Source organism: Salmo salar, chromosome 10 (genome assembly GCF_965601325.2).
Source record: "Salmo salar chromosome 10, fSalSal1, whole genome shotgun sequence".
NCBI classification, from domain to species: domain Eukaryota; kingdom Metazoa; phylum Chordata; class Actinopteri; order Salmoniformes; family Salmonidae; genus Salmo; species Salmo salar.
Window position 1 is genome coordinate 113068132 of NC_138300.1, and position 17003 is coordinate 113085134.

Below are 17003 nucleotides of genomic sequence, written 5' to 3' on the forward strand. Positions count from 1 at the left end.
TCTAGAGGAATGGAGATATGGTAGCACCTTATTTTATTATTCTATGGTGATACTAGTGGTCCTCAGAGGTTCTGTAGAAACTAGTGGCTTTTTCAGCAGTAAGTGAGCATGTGTGTTTAAAACCTAAATATAGTCCCTTTGTGATTTTGACCTGATGAAGATCGTTGTCTTTTTTGTGCATCTGATTAAATCACCATGGGAGCATGGCAGAGTTGCGGACATTCCTTTTTTCTTTGATACACTGAATATTCAAAAGTATGTGGACACTCTTTCAAATTAGTGGATTCGGCTACTTCAGCCATACCCGTTACTGACAGGTGTACAAAATTGAGCACAAAGCCATGTAATCTCCATAGACAAACATTGGCAGTAGAATGGCCTTACTGAGGAGCCAATGCCAAGCGTCGGCTGGAGTGGTGTAAAGCTCGCCGCCATTGGACTCTGGAGTAGTGCAAACGTGCAACTCCCTTGTGTCCTCCTCCCAGAGTGCTAAGAACCTTGGCGTGATCCTGGACAACACCCTGTCGTTCTCCACTAACATCAAGGCAGTGACCCGATCCTGTAGGTTCATGCTCTACAACATTCGCAGAGTACGACCCTGCCTCACACAGGAAGCGGCGCAGGTCCTAATCCAGGCACTTGTCATCTCCCGTCTGGATTACTGCAACTCGCTGTTGGCTGGGCTCCCTGCCTGTGCCATTAAACCCCTACAACTCATCCAGAACGCCGCAGCCCGTCTGGTGTTCAACCTTCCCAAGTTCTCTCACGTCACCCCGCTCCTCCGCTCTCTCCACTGGCTTCCAGTTGAAGCTCGCATCCGCTACAAGACCATGGTGATTGCCTACGGAGCTGTGAAGGGAACGGCACCTCCATACCTTCAGGCTCTGATCAGGCCCTACACCCAAACAAGGGCACTGCGTTCATCCACCACTGGCCTGCTGGCCCCCCTACCTCTGAGGAAGCACAGTTCCCGCTCAGCCCAGTCAAAACTGTTCGCTGCTCTGGCACCCCAATGGTGGAACAAGCTCCCTCACGACGCCAGGACAGCGGAGTCAATCACCACCTTCCGGAGACACCTGAAACCACACCTCTTCAAGGAATACCTAGGATAGGATAAAGTAATCCTTCTAACCCCCCCCCCCCCCTTAAAAGATTTAGATGCACTATTGTAAAGTGGTTGTTCCACTGGATATCATAAGGTGAATGCACCATTTTGTAAGTCGCTCTGGATAAGAGCGTCTGCTAAATGACTTAAATGTAATGTAAATGTAATGTAAATGTGTTCTCTGGAGTGATGAATCACGCTTCACCATCTGGCAGTCCGACGGACTAATCTGGCTTTGACGGATGCCAGAAGAATGCTATCTGCCTCAATGCATAGTGCCAACTGTAAAGTTTAGTGGAAGAGGATTAATGGTCTTGGGCTGCTTTTCATTATTCGGGATAGGTCCCTTAGTTTCAGTGAAGGGAAATCTTAACGCTTCAGCATACAATGACATTCTAGACGATTCTGTGCTTCCAACTTTGTGGCAACAGTTTGGGGAAGGCCTTTTCTGTTTCAGCATGACAATGCCCCGGTGCTCAAAGCAAGGTCCATACAGAAATGATTTGTCGAGATCGGTGTGGAAGAACTTGACTGGCCTGCACAGAGCCCTGACCTCAACCCCATGGAACACCTTTGGGATGAATTGGAATGCCGACAGTGAGCCAGGCCTAATCGCCCAACATCAGTGCCCAACCTCGCTAATGCTCTTGAGGCTGAATGGAAGCAAGTCCCCGCAGCAATGTTCCAACATCTAGTGGAAAGTCTTCCCAGAAGAGTGGAGGCTGTTATTGCAGCAAAGGGGGGGACCAACTCCATATTAATGCCCATGATTTTGGAATGAGATGTTCAATGAGCAGGTGTTCACATACTTTTGGCCATTTTTTGTATATATGTCAATGGACCGTCCTTGGCCTGATTAAATGATTAAACAGCTCACTACTTTCGAAGCATTTTGCGTGTTTATTTTCCTTGAAGATGGGGTTTATATAGACCAAGGGTCTCCAACAGGTCGATCGCCAGCTACCAGTAGCTCACAGCCCACCTATGAGTAGCTCGCCAAACAATTCTGAAAGTACATGCAATTTTCACATGTTCTACCACAAACTGCCATAAACAAATCTCACAGGCATCAGATTCCGCAAGCTCACAGCTACTATCTAATCAACGCAACGTTCACATTATCCCAACCCTGGTTAGCCACAATTGGTTTAAAAAGCCAAACATAACACAAAATCTAGCAATTCATTTCCAGCAGTATTGCCCCTGTCTGTATGTGGCACGTGTGTTTGTCTATCACTCTGTGTGTAGCCAGTTGATGTTATAAACGACTTCTGGGTTGACTGAAATACTTTCCCTTAAACCTTCTTAATTAAATGTTAACCGCAGAGTAGACTTACCTGACAGAAGTATATAACGAGCAGTGCTTGACTTGGGATGGAAGAAAAGCAGGAGCTGTCTTTTTCCAAGTCGGTCCATTAGACTACATTATGTTAACCAAAATTCACAAATGACATTATAAAATAGAGACCTCTGATTATTCACGGTTTATGATTTATACACTTATTCCATTACTTCTTCATGACTTTTAACCAAATTTTCATGACTATTATTATAGCTTACACGAAAAGTAACCATTATTGACACTGGAAAATTGCTACCATCTCCTGCCGTTGTGCCCTTGATCAAGGCACTTAGCCCCCCACATAGAACTAAAGTGTTAGTCACATGTTGTCAACATACAATTATTCCCTCCTTCAATAAATCAGGGATCAAATGGATGAGGTGGGCTACTTCAAAGCAAGGTATCTAACTAGACATGTTAATATAGAAGGCCCAACTATTCATGTTTCTGGGGAGATCTATGCACAGCAAGTTATTTGTCAATTAGGCTATTCTTAGAATATTTTTTACACTGTTGCAATTACATGGCTACTGTTTCTTTAAGATCCGCCCCTTTTTTTCAATTGTCGCCTGAAATGACATACCCAAATCTAACTGCCTGTAGCTCAGCACCTGAAGCAAGGATATGCATACTCTTGATACCATTTGAAAGGCTACACTTTGAAGTTTGTGGTATTGTGAAATTAATGTAGGAGAATATAACACATTAGATATGGTAAAAGATAATACAATTTTTTGTATTTTTTTTGTATTGTTTTGTATCTTCATCTTTGAAATGCAAGAGAAAGGCCATAATGCTAGTCAGAGTCTGACCACACAGACTCTGACTAGCCTCAGGTAGGGAGCTGCTCTGGGGTCCGGTGGTGATGCAAGGGCTGGGGTCTGTTTGCACCTGATCTGCCTGTTTGTGCTTCTTTAAAAATAAGTCTGATATCTCTCCCTTTCTTTTCATGTTTAATTGACACTAAGCAAAAATAAGACAGTCTATGGTTACATCTAAGCATCCAATTACCCACATTTTAGTCCAATCTCAATCTTGATTACAAATCTCCATTATCATAACTGTACCTTAAAATCATCTACCAGCCTAAGTTACTCGTTAGATCATGGCTAGCCCTACTCTGCAGTAAGTAACTTAGCTTGCTATAATTTCTTACACCTTTACCATAGCAAACAGGCTATCTGCAAATTGTATTTTGAGTAACGTTAATGGATTGATAATAACAATTGTTCGTTTTGAGTTCAAGTACGAAAATCTAACTGAGTTAATAGATTTCAAATTGCTGAATGTTAACTTGCTGAACACTGACAGCTGTAGCCTACTAGTTACCCCACATTAGCTAAACATTTGTATCCTGTAACTTACGACACTGCACTGTATATGCGTGTATTGCTAGCACAGATGTAAACATAATGTTAGGCTAAATTGGGAACCCATCTCTCTTATCTGATGAACTGTCTGTTAATGAAGCCAAAGGTCTAACGTTAACTTACACAGCGACTCAACTTTCATAAAAGTTGTTCAGGAAACCTAAACCCGATGCTAAACCTTAAAACTTACTTCAAAATATGATGCTTTCGCCAATCGCGAAAAGAGCTCGTGGAGCTGTGGAAATATTCTCTCTTCTTCTTCTGTATGTTCTTCTTATTCTTCTGTATCTTGCAACCAACGTTAATATTCTCTCTTCCTCATCCTCGATTTGAAAACGTCAAAATAAATGCTTCTTTCAACAAGAGGTGAAATGAGATCAGCATCAAACTGCCAATAGCAAATTACATTTTTGGGTGGCACCTGGGGTGGCCAATCAGATGTCAGGGGTGTCCAGTGCCACCCCGGACACCCCTCTGGCTCCGCCCCTGGTTAGTCGTGTCTGTCATTATTTTATACATGCTGCATAAATGTTGCTCTCTCTCCTTGGGCAATGGCCCACTCGCACTGGTACACACACAGCACCACAGACATACACTGAAGGGTCATTCCGATATTGGCTGACATGTAGTTTTTGAATTGATTGATCATCTTTAAAAGTCTGCTTTCATGAATTACATTAACAACAATTATGAAACAAATCTCATGACTTTTCATGAACTTACAAACCCTCATTTGACAACTTGGAACAGTGCATCATGCCATTCAGGCTGTCACACTTTCCTACTGTCATTTACAGATTCACAGACTAGCGGCAAATACATTTGAACAAAGCAGAATCAGCAAATTAATGCCCACTCTCCTTGCGATTCAATGAAGAATCTGCCTTTATTCTGCTTTGATCAACCTTTTTTGCCTCGGTATGTGAATCTGGGCCAGCGATAGAGGAGCTGGTACACCATTCCCCATTTGAAGCGCCAGTAAGGTGTTCTGGACAGCTTCAGCCCAAGTCAAGCACTGTGAGTAAGTATATCATTTGCATCTGTTATTTGCTAACTTTGACATGAAATGAGCAGCAGCTGGACAGAACAGTTGCTAGACCGGCACGTTAGACGGCACATTCATCATTTACATTCCTCACTTAATAGACACATAATTAAAGGTACAGATGCGCAATTAAAGGGGAATTACACCATTTTTGTTCCAGACATAAAACAAATGGTCTTCTGATGTGAATGAATCTTTGACATGGGCTCAGAACATCCAATTGTGTTTTGTATCTATGAACAATTGTAATTTTGAGAGTGAAAAACAACAAAATCTAAAACCAGGAAAAATAAATAATTTTGGAAAATATAAAACATAATTTTGGAGAAAAAAATCACTGATTTTATAGAGCCCCCTTAGAGTTGTTTATTAACCATTATTTTACCAGGTATATTCACAGAAAACATAGTGCACTACTTTTCCCTGTACACTAAAGACCTTGCAGAGAGCAAATATAAGCAAATATAAGCTATTGAAACCAATATTTAAAATGAACTGATATTGGCACAAGATGGAGGGAAAGTTGGAGCATAACTAACAAAATTACAGTTAACTAAAATGTACGCTTAATCCAGTATAAACTAATGTATAGAATTTCTTATACAAGAGACAAAATTCACAAATTCTACAGTACAACGGTAAAGTTATGTCTGTAGTGTAAAACTAATGATGACTCAATAATCCATGCTTTCTGGGAATGCTTAAGAAGTCCAGAAGTTTATTTTTGTATACTTTTACCCCTTTTTCATGGTATCCAATTGGTAGTTACAGTCTTGTCTCATCGCAGCAACTCCCGTATGGACTCAGGAAAGGCGAAGGTCGAGAGCCGTGTGTCCTCCGAAACACAACCCAGCCAAGCTGCAATGCCCGCTTAACCTGGAAGCCAGCCGCACCAATGTGTCAGAGGAAACACTGTACACCTGGCGACCTTGTCAGCGTGCGTTGCACCTGGCCCACCACAGGAGTCGCTAGAGTACGGTGAGACAAGAACTTCCCTGTCAGCCAAACCCTCCCCTAACCCGGACAACGCTGGGCCAATTGTGCACCACCCCATGGGTCTTCTGATCGTGGCCGGCTGCGACACAGCCTGGACTCAAACCAGGATCTCTAGTGGCACAGCTAGCACTGCAATGCAGTGCCTTAGACCACCGAGACAGAGCCTGGACTCAAACCAGGATCTCTAGTGACACAGCTAGCACTGCAATGCAGTGCCTTAGACCACCGAGACAGAGCCTGGACTCAAACCAGGATCTCTAGTGACACAGCTAGCACTGCGATGCAGGGCCTTAGACCACCGAGACAGAGCCTGGACTCAAACCAGGATCTCTAGTGGCACAGCTAGCACTGCGATGCAGGGCCTTAGACCACCGAGACAGAGCCTGGACTCAAACCAGGATCACTAGTGGCACAGCTAGCACTACGATGCAGGGCCTTAGACCACCGAGACAGAGCCTGGACTCAAACCAGGATCTCTAGTGGCACAGCTAGCACTACGATGCAGGGCCTTAGACCACCGAGACAGAGCCTGGACTCAAACCAGGATCACTAGTGGCACAGCTAGCACTACGATGCAGGGCCTTAGACCACCGAGACAGAGCCTGGACTCAAACCAGGATCACTAGTGGCACAGCTAGCACTACGATGCAGGGCCTTAGACCACCGAGACAGAGCCTGGACTCAAACCAGGATCTCTAGTGACACAGCTAGCACTGCGATGCAGGGCCTTAGACCACCGAGACAGAGCCTGGACTCAAACCAGGATCTCTAGTGGCACAGCTAGCACTGCGATGCAGGGCCTTAGACCACCGAGACAGAGCCTGGACTCAAACCAGGATCTCTAGTGGCACAGCTAGCACTGCGATGCAGGGCCTTAGACCACCGAGACAGAGCCTGGACTCAAACCAGGATCTCTAGTGACACAGCTAGCACTGCGATGCAGGGCCTTAGACCACCGAGACAGAGCCTGGACTCAAACCAGGATCTCTAGTGGCACAGCTAGCACTACGATGCAGGGCCTTAGACCACTGAGCCATTTGGGAGCTCCCCTAGAAGTCCAGAAGTTGTGGGCGGAGCTAGAAAGTCAGCTGTCAAAAGTATTACAATGTAAATGTACTTTTAATCCGCCTGTTTGCACATTTCAAGACATGGCATGTGGGCTGGATGATTATTTTCTTGATAAAACCTATACTAAAAACTTGGAAGTCAATCAATCCACCATCATTGAAACAATTTAAAAATCTAATGGTTTATTATTAAAATAGCATGGGAGACCGAGAAAAACAAATTGGTACAATTTAAGACCAAGTGGCCAAAAATAACGCAGACTAGGGATGGGGGTGTGAGCATGCGGGTCTGGGCAGATGAGATGTAATCATTGCTTGTGTGTCTGTAAGTTGTTGTTCGTATAAGTTTACTTTTCCTCCAATGGGGAAGAGTTGCAGAGGAGAGGAGAAGAGAAGAATGTGTCTATTTGACAAGCTAGAAAAAAATGTGTAGCTCACGACATGTTTTGTTTTTTAAAAGTAGCTCTCATGCTAGAAAAGGTTGGAGACCCCTGATACAGACTGTGTGAGTACTTTCAGGTTCAACACCAGCCAGGCAAGAACACTGTACAGTAAGGTACGCACTGTTCACACACATCGTGTGTGGGAAGTGTTATGCTTGGGAAATCAGATGATTTTAGTTCATTGATGGTCAGTAAAGCTAATCCTGAGTTTGTGGTTCAGCCAAACAGCAGCCCCACCGCTTGGTTTGGTATAAAGCTGAGGGATGGGGCTTGGGAAAGGGTCTTTATTGCACTGGCAGGTTATCTGATTGGATAAGTATTAACATTCTGTTTTATTGTGACCTGTAGAATGCCTGGAATTTGTTTGCTTTCATAACTTGTTTAGAATTTATTTAGCAGATGCTCTAACCCAGAGCGAACTCAGTAGTGAGTTCATACATTTTTGTATGTTTCCCCTGTGGGAATCAAAACCCACAACCATGGAGTTCAGTTTGGGAAATGTACTTTTTCGTCCACCAGCCACCGTGGCAGGTAAATATTGGCCATATACCACACCCCCCCGTGTAGTATTTTTTAATTATAGTAGTTCAGAGCTCTATACTGACATTTTTTATAAAGAGTAGGCCTACATGAAGTGCTTCTAAGTGGAAATGTAGGAGCACACATAAATCTAGAATAACAATTAAAGTATTTGAGTGTCTTAATGATAATAAATTACTAAAAGTTAATGAATAAAATATTTTAGGAGTGATCCATGCTCAATCAAGCGCAATAATTACGTGAGACAAAAATGTTCAGCTGCCCCTTTAAGGGACTGGCCAATACTGTGGTAACTTGGGCACTTGCTTGTCAGTGATGAAAAAAAATCTCAGATTGCGATGTCATCCTAGCAGCAGACAGTTGAAAAACATTGAAAAACAACCTAGCGTGTGAACAAAACAATACAACTGGCCAAGAATCACGAGGACAAAGTCACACTAGTAGGGGAGAACCTGGACCAAAGTAACACATGCCGAAAGTAACACGCCCAACATTTACCTGGAGCTAACTCTACAAAAAGCACTGCTAGGTGATTTAGAAAGTCATAGTCAATCGATCAATAATATAATAATACTCTTAGCAAAAAGGTTTATCTTTAAATTACAATATGTAGAATCTATGAGAATAGAAAGTTTCAGAAATTTTGTGAAACATCACAGCACAGTTTAAAAATAGAAGACATAAACTGAACAACTTCCACAGACATGTGCCTAACAGAAATGGAATAATGTGTCCCTGAACAAAGTGGGGGGTCAAAAGTAACAGTAAGTATCTGGTGTGGCCACCAGCTGCATTAAGTACTGCAGTGTATCTCCTCCTCATGGACTGCACCAGATTTGCCAGCTCTTGCTGTGAGATGTTACCCCACTCTTCCACCAAGGCACCTGCAAGTTCCCGGACATTTCTGGGGCTAATGGCCCTAGCCTTCACCCTGCAATCCAACAGGTCCCAGACGTGCTCAATGGGATTGAGGTCCGGGCTCTTCGCTGGACATGGCAGAACACTGACATTCCTGTCTTGCAGGAAATCACACACAGAACGAGCAGTATGGCTGGTGGCATTGTCATGCTGGAGGGTTGTGTCAGGATGAGCCTGCAGGAATGGTACCACATGAGGGAGGAGGATGTCTTCCCTGTAACGCACAGAGTTGAGATTGCCTGCAATGACAACAAGCTCAGTCCGATGATGCTGTGACACACCATCCCAGACCATGACGGACCCTGCACCTCCAAATCGATCCCGCTCCAGAGTACAGGCCTCGGTGTAACGCTCATTCCCTCGACAATAAACGCGAATCCGACCATCACCCCTGGTGAGACAAAACTGCGACTCGTCAGTGAAGAGCACTTTTTGCCAGTCCTCTGGGCCAGCGATGGTGGGTTTGTGCCCTTAGGCGACGTTGTTTCTGGTGAGGACCTGCCTTACAACAGGCCTACAAGCCCTCAGTCCAGCCTCTCTCAGCCTATTGCGGACAGTCTGGGAACTGATGGAGGGATTGTGCGTTCCTGGTGTAACTCAGGCAGTTGTTGTTGCCCTCCTGTACCTGTCCCGCAGGTTTGATGTTCTGATGTACCAATCCTGTGCAGGTGTTGTTACACGTGGTCTGCCACTGCGAGGACGATCAGCTGTCCGTTCTGTCTCCCTGTAGCGCTGTCTTAGGCGTCTCACAGTACAGACATTGCAATTTATTGCCCTGGCCACATCTGCAGTCCTCATGCATCCTTGCAGCATGCCTAAGGCACGTTTACGCAGATGAGCAGGGACCCTGGGCATCTTTCCTTTGTATTTCAGAGTAGGTAGAAAGGCCTCTTTAGTGTCCTAAGTTTTCATAACTGTGACCTTAATTGCCTACCGTCTGTAAGCTGTTAGTGCCTTAACGACCATTCCACAGGTGCATGTTCATTAATTGTTTATGGTTCATTGAACAAGCATGGGAAACAGTATTTAAACCCTTTACAATGAAGATCTGTGAAGATATTTGGATTATATACGAATTATCTTTGAAAGACAGGGTCCTGAAAAAGGAATGTTTCTTTTTTTTGCTGAGTTTAGTACCAGTCAAAAGCTTGGACATACCTACTCATTCAAGGGTTTTTCTCAATTTTTTTTCTTTATTTTGACTATTTTCGTCGCCAAACCCACTGCTCCAGGTCATCTAAAAGTCTTTACTAGGTAAAGCTCCGCCTTATCTCAGCTCACTGGTCACCATAGCAACACCCAACTGTAGCACGCGTTCCAGCAGGTATATTTTGCTGGTCATCCCCAAAGCCTTTGGCCGCCTTTCCTTCCAGTTCTCTGCTGCCAATGACTGGAACGAATTGCAAAAATCACAGAAATTGGAGACTTATATCTCCCTCACTAACTTTAAGCGTCATCTGTCAGAGCAGCTTACTGATCGCTGCAGCTGTACACAGCCCTTCTGTAAATAGCCCATCCAACCAACTACCTACCTCATCCCCATAGTTGTGTTTGTTTTTCTGCTTTTTTGCACACCAGTATTTCTACTTGCACATCCTCATCTGCACATATATCACTCCAGTGTAAATTGCTAAATTGTAATTACTTCGCCACTATTGGCCTATTTATTGCCTTACCTCCTTACTTAATTTGCACACACTGTTTACAAATGTTTCTATTGTGTTATTGACTGTACGCTTGTTTATCCCATGTGTAGCTCCGTGTTGTTTTTGTCGCACTGCTTTGCTTTATCTTGGCCAGGTCGCAGTTGGAAATGAGAACTTGTTCTCAACTGGCCTACCTGGTTAAACAAAGGTAAAAAAAAAAATTAAATAGTGAAGACATCAAAACTATGAAATAACACATATGGAATCATGTAGTAACCAAAAAAGTGTTAAACAAATCAAAGTACATTTTATATTTGAGATTTTTCAAAGTTGCCACCCTTCGCCTTGATGACAGCTTTGCACACTCTTGCCATTCTCTCAACCAGCTTCATGAGGTAGTCACCTGGAATGCATTTCAATTAACAGTGGTACATTGTCTCAAGCAAAGGCCCTTAATGCAGCTGGTGGCCACACCAGATACAGGTGTGCATTGTCTCATTAATGTGAAGACTGTTATATTGAACTGTAGCCACAGTTCCATGCTTTCTGGTTTAATGTACATTTTGTCAGAAGTGGGTTTTATGCACTTCTGGGAAAAGGGGCATTCCATGACGCCAACGTAATGTCTGTGCTCACGTGGGCGTGGCCATTGACTTGGTTAAAACTTCATATGAAAAACAATTATCTCATTTAGAAGGCTAACATCACATTACATCTTCTCACAAATAGTTTCATATTTAATCAAATATGTTCCCCCACATTTGGATGTGACCCTGACAACTGGGAAATATATACATTCAGAGATACAGTTATGTTGTCCTATCGTCTTTAGTTACATCACAAATTATAAACAAATTCGAGAGGATTGATCTTCAAATATCCACGGACCACTCCAACTGGTTGGAATACAGAAATATTGTTCATTATTCAACCTCTTAATTTTAAAGTTTTGGTGGGTGGAATGACTTTGTTCTACAGAGTAAATCCTCTCTCAATACTGCATGTCCAGTGAAGAGAGTTTCTGTAAGGAATTTACAACCTGTCATTAAGTCATAAAACTGTGGAGAGAGAGAGAGAGAGAGACATGCAGAATTCTGCAAAACATATCTTCTGTGTACAACATAGAACACCAAATAATGCATGCAGAGCAGAATTAGGCCAATACCTGCTAATTATCAAAATCCAGAAAAGAGCCGTTCAATTCTACAACCACCTAAAAGGAAGCGATTCCCAAACCTTCCATAACAAAGCCATCACCTACAGAGAGATGAACCTGGAGAAGAGTCCCCTAAGCAAGCTGGTCCTGGGGCTCTGTTCACAAACACAAACACACGTCACAGAGCCCCAGGACAGCAACACAATTAGATCCAACCAAATCACAAGAAAACCAAAAGATAATTACTTGACACATTAGAAAGAATTAACCAAAAAACTGAGCAAACTAGAATGCTATTTGGCCCTAAACAGAGAGTACACAGTGGCAGAATACCTGACCACTGTGACTGACCCAAACTTAAGGAAAGCTTTGACTATGTACAGACTCAGTGAGCATGGCCTTGCTATTGAGAGAGGCCACCATAGGCAGACCTGGCTCTCAAGAGAAGACAGGCTATGTGCACACTGCCCACAAAATTAGGTGGAAACTGAGCTGCACTTCCTAACCTCCTGCCCAATGTATGACCATATTAGGGACACATATTTCCCTCAGATTACACAGATCCACAAAGGATTCGAAAACAAACCCGATTTTGATCAACTCCCATATCTCCTGAGTGAAATACCACAAGAAAAGGTGAAATTGCCACAAGAAAAGGTAAACGAGTGAAGAACAAACACCATTGTAAATACAACCTGTATTTATGCTTATTTATTTTCCCTTTTGTACTTTAACCATTTGTACATCATTACAACACTGTATATATACATAATATGACATTTATTATGTCTTTATTCTTTTTGAACTTCTGTGAGTAATGTTTACTGTTCATTTTTATTGTTTATTTCACTTTTGTATATTATCTACTTCACTTGCTTTGGCAATGTTAACATATGTTTCCTTGAATTGAGTTTAATTGAATTGAGACAGAGAGAGAGGGTGGGCCGCCTATGATCCTCCCCCCAAGGGCACGTCATGACACTTGTTACAAGTTCATTTGTGGAATTTCTTTCCTTCTTAATGCGTTTGAGCCAATCAGTTATGTGTTTACAAGGTAGGGGTGGTATACAGAATATAGCCCTATTAAGTAAAAGACCAAGTACATATTATGGCAAGAACAGCTCAAATAAGTAAAGATAAACAACAGTCCATCATTACTTTAAGACATGAAGGTCAGTCATTCCGGAACATTTCAAGAACTTTGAAAGTTTTGTCAAGTGCAGCCGCAGAAACCATCAAGCACTGTTATGAAGCTGGCTCTCATGAGGACCACCACAGGAAGGAAGACCCAGAGTTACCTCTGCTGCAGAGGATCTGACACATCTCAACATAAACTGTTCAGAGGAGGCTGCGTCAATCAGCCCTTTATGGTGGAATTGCTGCAAAGAAACCACTACTAAAGGACACCAATAATAAGAAGAGACTTGCTTGGGCCAAGAAACACGAGCAATGGACATTAGACCGGTGGAAATCTGTCCTTTGGTCTGATGAGTCCAAATTTGAGATTTTTGGTTCCAACTGCCTTTGTGAGACGCAAAGTAGGTGAACCAGTCAAAATAACTGGTACTGTATATATTTACAAAATACAATATTTGGGATTGATGGAATATTAAAGCTGATATATAAAATAAAATGCCTATTTTCTCAGATAACTCAGAAGCTTGAATGATGTAGTGAAGTCAGCACGTTCCTAATTTGGAGGACGACCTCCCTGCAAAAAAAACCAGCCCAGCCTGACCATGTTTCGCCGAGTTATCAACAAATTGTGGTTTTGAGCGATGTATGTATAAATAACCGACCCGGAAATGTTTTTTGGTTGTAGGGTTGTGTTTATTTGTTTCAGGTTGTTTCAGGTTCCAAACATATGCCATTTTCTTACCCCATCTAGTGACTAAATGACAGCATAGGTTTCAAGTATCATGCTAGCTTGTCTTAGCTGTTAGCCCGGGAGAAGTTACAGGAGAGACAGGTGGGATGAAAGTAACACAAGGTTAACTGATGACCTGGAATAAAATACTAAAACGTTTAAGCACAGGCCATTGTCTGCTCTTGTTCATATTGCTTTTATAATGTTAGCAAAATATCAAAACATGACAGTGTTTAAAAAGTATATTTGACAGAGTGGAGGCTCCTCAGAGGAGAAAGGGGAGGACCATCCTTCTCAGTAAATTTCCTAAAAATAAAAATAGTGAAACTATCAGGGATCAAGGTAAGACCCAGATGCAGACTGTCAAAGTAACAATGTTTATTGTAGCACAGGGGCAAGCAAAGACAGGTCAAGGCAGGCAGGGGTCGATAATCCAGGCTAAGGCAAAGGTACAGGGCGGCAGGTGGACTCAGGGTCAGGGACAGGCAGAGTTCAGTAATCCAGAGGTGGAGCAAAGGTACAGGATGGCAGGCAGGCTCAGGGTCAGGCAGAGAGGTCAGGCGGGCGTGTACAGGGTCAGGACAGGCAAAGCTCGAAAACCAGGAGGACGAGGAAAGAGAGGCTGGGAAACGATAGGAGCTGACAGGAAAAACGCTGGTAAGCTTGAACACCTGGAGGGGGGTGGAGACAAGCACAAGGACAGGTGCAACTCATCAGGGCGTGACAGAAAAATAAAAAAAGTTATCCTTTTTAAATACAACTATGCTGAATATATTCACGTCACCAAATAATTGATTAAAACACACTGTTTTGCAATGAAGGTCTACAGTAGCCTCAACAACACTCTGTAGGGTACCACCATGGTGTAGATGGAGGACAGCTAGATTCCACCCTCCTCTTTCGTACATTGACGTCAATATAAAACCTAGGAGGTTCATGGTTCTCACCCCTTTCTATAGACTTACAGTAATTAAGACAACTTCTGGAGGACGTCCTCCAACATATCAGAGCTCTTGCAGCATGAACTGACATGTTGTCCACCCAATCAAAGGATCAGATAATGAATCTAGTACTTAAAGCATAGGCTACAGCTAGCTAGCACTGCAGGGCATTAAATGTGGTGAGCAGCTGACTCAAAGAGAGAGAAAGACAATAGTTGAACAGTTTTGGACAAATTAATTTCTTCAAAAATGAAGGAGAAGCAAGAGATAATTCATTCCAATCATTTTAAAGTTAACAGCAGGTATTTTGCATGTAAGTTTAAGTATTTTGATATCTTCACAAATCTACAAAACAGACGTTTTACATCCTGGCGAGAGAGAGAGCTAACTACACTACATGATCAAAAGTATGTGGACACCCGCTCTGCAAATATCTCATTCCAAATTCACAAACACTAATACGGAGTTGGTCCCCCGTTTGCTGCTATAACAGCCTCCACTCTTCTAAGAAGTCATCCCACTAGATGTTGGAACATTGTTGCGGGGACTTGCTTCCATTCAGCCACAAGATCATTAGTGAGGTTGGGCACTGATGTTGGGCGATTAGGCCTGAAACAGGAAAGGGACTTCCCCAAACTGTTGCCACAAAGTTGGAAGCACAGAATCGTCTAGAATGTCATTGTATGCTGTAGCGTTAAGATTTCCCTTCAATGGAGCTAAGGGTCCGAGCCCGAATCATGAAAAACAGCCCCAGACAATTATTCCTTCTCCATCAAACTTTACAGTTGGCACAATGCGTTGGGGCAGGTAGCGTTCTCCTGGCATCCGCCAAACCCATAGTTGTTCGGCGGACAGCCAAATGGTGAAGTGATTCATCACTCCACGTTTCCACTGCCAATGTTTGTCTATGGAGATTGCATGGCTGTGTGCTCAATTTTATACATCTGTCAGCAATGGGTGTGGCTGAAATAGCCAAATCCACTAATTTGAAGGGGTGTCCACATACTTTTGTATATATAGTGTATATTTCGTTGTATTCTTTTTCACTTTCTCTTACTCAGCTAGTGAATGCAGCTAGCTTTTATTTATTTAACCTTTATTTAACCAGGCAAGTCAGTTAAGAACAAATTCTTATTTACAATGACGGCCTACCGGGGAACAGTGGGTTAACTACCTTGTTCTGGGGCAGAATGACAGATTTTTACCTTGTCAGCTCGGGGATTCGGTTACTGGCCCAACGCTCTAACCTCTAGGTTCCGTGCCGCCAAAATAGTGAATAGTTTAGCCTACTTAAATACCAGGCTCAAACAGAGAGGGATACTATGTTAGCTAGCTGGCTATGGTTAGCCAACACTGGATCTCTTCCAAGCCAAAGTAAGCTTTTTGTTTTATTAATTTATTGTCACTGGGGCCCAACGGTGTATCTGCTAAACTGCTTGCTGACTGTACACTCACTCTACTGCATGATTGTAGAGGGTTTACTATGACGTTAGCTCTATTAGCTATGTTGACTATGACGTTATCTAATATGGTGTGTAGCGGTTAGCGCTTATGATATGAAGGTTTGGCTTGGAAAGGTTTTTTCGCCTGGTCAAAGACAACAAGCAAAGGGTAAAGGTGAGAGGAAGAGAGCGCCTAGATGTGAGAAAGAATCATACAATGAACAAAGTGATCGTGCTGTTTGTATGTGGCTGCTATGAAAGTGAACTGTGTTTGCGTGTGATCAGGGGTGTATTCATTCCGTTGATTCTGTTGAAAAACGTTTCTTAAACGTAAGCAAACGGAACAAAACAGGGATTAACATATCTGAATTTGTCCAATAGAAACTCTCGTTTGCAACTGTTAGAGTAATGATTACACCCTAGTTCAGCTAGATGTAGGCAAGAGTCTCCAAGGCGTTATTGAATGTGTATCTGTATAAATGAACACTCTTTATGGATGAATCCTGGTTTCAACTGTACCGGCAGATGGCATTTTGTGGGCGAGCAGTTTGTTGATGTCAACGTTATGAATTGAGTTCCCCATGGTTGTGGTGGGGCTATGTTATGGGCAGGCATAAACTATTGACAACGAACACAATTTCATTTTATCAATGGCAACGTGAATGCACAGAGATACCGTGATGAGATCCTGAGGCCCATTATAGTGCCATTTATCCACTGCCAACACCTCATGTTTCAACATGGTAATGCGCGGCCCCATGACACAATGATCTGTACACAATTCCTGGAAGCTGAAAATGTCCCTGTTCTTCCATGACCTGCATACTCACCAGACATGTCACTCATGAGGCATGCTTGGGATGCTCTGGATCGACATGTACGACAGCGCGTACATGATTTGATTTATTAGGATCCCAATTAGCCGACACAAATGGCAACAGCTAGTCTTACTGGGGTCCGACATATAACGAAAAATACATTACAGACAAAAGTGTAACGGCTGTCGAAGGGAGTAGACCAAGGCGCAGCGGGTTGAGTGCTCATTTTTAACTTTTATTGAAAACAAAACAAGAAACGCACGACAGCTGAACAGTTCCGTCAGGTACAAAACACTAGACTGAAAAC